The sequence below is a fragment of the Myotis davidii genome, unplaced genomic scaffold, assembly GCF_000327345.1.
Source record: "Myotis davidii unplaced genomic scaffold, ASM32734v1 scaffold1467, whole genome shotgun sequence".
Lineage (NCBI taxonomy): Eukaryota > Metazoa > Chordata > Mammalia > Chiroptera > Vespertilionidae > Myotis > Myotis davidii.
The window spans coordinates 112,925-115,011 of NW_006298267.1; the positions used below are offsets into that span (position 1 = coordinate 112,925).

Sequence of the window (2,087 nt, forward strand, 5' to 3'; positions counted from 1 at the left end):
CCCGCCAACTAGTACAACTGCTTTTGGTTTCTCTCTTTGCACACTTGCTCAGCTGGCTCCCTCAGCTGCAGGGCAAGGCTCCGCCCAAGGTATGGGGCTGAGCAGGAGTTAGAGTCACGGCCCCCCTTTCTCTCCTGCAACCCAAGGCCTCTAGGAGCCTGGGCAGGTGCCTTCGGGAGCCTTTGAACTTGTTCCCAGAGGGAATGAAGTGCATCTCCAGGTGGGAAGTGGCACGATGGACGGGGCACCGGGAGATTAAGGAGTGAGTCCCCAGCCAGGTTTTAAATTCTGCTCATAAAGCCCTGGGCGCCGAGACGACCTCACACCTTCGTTTTCCGGAATTTGACGAGTCTGGTGAGAACCTTAAAACGAAGGCAGACCGGCAGCCTTTGTATTCTCTGTAAACATTCAGACTTGTTTCCATGACCTGCTTATAAAAATGTAGAAACAGATCCTGTTTGAACAAGGATTGGCAGTTCTCAGTGTATTGAGTTATACCTGACTTTTGCCTGATTCGTCAGCTGGAGACTTGAAAACAGCCAGTCTTGAAGTCCGTTCCCTGCGTTTTCTCCGTTTCTGGATCGTGCATCTCCTTTTCTTAAAGGGGACCCTATTTTTCATCCTTTACAAGGAAGACTCCTGTGACTGGTGGGGAGTTTGAAATGCTTCTGTCGGTGTCCTGGGTGTGGGTCCGGCTTTAGGCACAGAAGTGCCCTGGGGAGAGGAGGCCTTCCCCTCACAAGCCGGCCAGCCGGGTGCCCACGGCAGGGTGGCCGGGCCCACAGGGTGCTCTGTGGGTGGCTGCAGCCTGGTCACCTGCCCAGCCGTCTGCAGGGTCGTGTTGGAGCCTGCGCTGCCCTTGGGATTCCCTCTCAGCCCGTCCAGCAGCCGCTGCCAGGTGAGCCGGCAAGGCCACACTCGGTTCATCAGCGGCCTGGCTGCGAGACAAAGCCTAGATCCCCGGCCGGAACGACGTCGTGTCTGAGGAGGCGTCGCCAGGCCGACGGCGCTTCTGCTCCGAGACTCTGTGGTGTCTGCTCAGAGGCGACAGCTGCCTTTTCTGACTTCATCTGTGAACACATATGTGTTGCTGCAAAACAGTTTGCTCCTCCAGTGAACACAGTCTGATTTGACTTCTGCTCTACGAGCATCTGGAGTCCTGGCTGTGGGGGTTGGCAGATCACGAGCAAAGTTGTCATCGTTTAGCAGCGGAGTCTGGAGAGCGAGCGCATGGTGCTGCTAGAGGAACGACGGGTAAACCCGTGGCGTTTAGAGGGGCCTTTGGCCTTCGGAGAGCCTGGCATTTGAAAACCAGCGCTTTCACCAAAGATGCATCGAGGAAAGTTAATTCCTGGGTGCATGGAGGTTCTTCTGTCGGGACCTCGGTCTGCAAGGTACAGCCCAGCCCTGCCCGTCAGGAGCACTTGTGCCGAGCAGTCCCAGGACAAACGTGTCTGATGAGAAGCGGACGATCTTAGGGCACATGACGGGGGCTCTGTCTGCTGAAGGGCAGCCCTGCTTTCTGGGCTGGTGACCCAGGCCCTTTCCTTCTGGGCCCTGGTGGGGCCGTGGTGAAAGCTTGTAATTCAAGCCAGAGAAGGAGGCTCAGAGGAAGCCTGTAGGCTCCCGCCCTGCCCGGCCCCTCATCGTCCTGCATCCCCTCCCCCCCACCATGCCTGCCTCCTCGCTGGGGCCCTGCAGCACCCGCCCCACCTGGACAGTGGGCTAGTCCTGGTAGCTCTCCCGCCCCTAGAGTGGTCTCAGGCCTCTGCTCCCACACCTGCAGCTCCACGTGGGGAAGGCTGCTGGGCCCACAGGGATCACCAGGCCTTGGGGATGAGGTTGGTGACCTGGTTGGAGCCCTAATCCTACTGCTGGTCCTTCATCTCCCTCCCCCCAACCCCCAGCTGGTGTGAGCCACCAACAAGGGTCCTTTATGTGATGACTCTTCTTGCAGCCTCACCTATAGCCAGAGACTGGACAGAACGGGGTGCCCAGCCCGGGGAACACCTCCTGCCTGGGGAGGAGCCCAATTCCCTCCCAGCTGCTGTCTCCCGAGACTTCATTCTCCTACCCGCCCCACGCTC

General features: G+C 58.6%; 1 long non-coding RNA gene across 1 annotated transcript in view; it reads right to left on the reverse strand.

Moving 5' to 3' along the window:
• LOC107184683 overlaps nucleotides 1-2,087 on the reverse strand; it is a 14,746-nt gene that overhangs the window by 5,052 nt on the left and 7,607 nt on the right. The window lies entirely within an intron of this gene.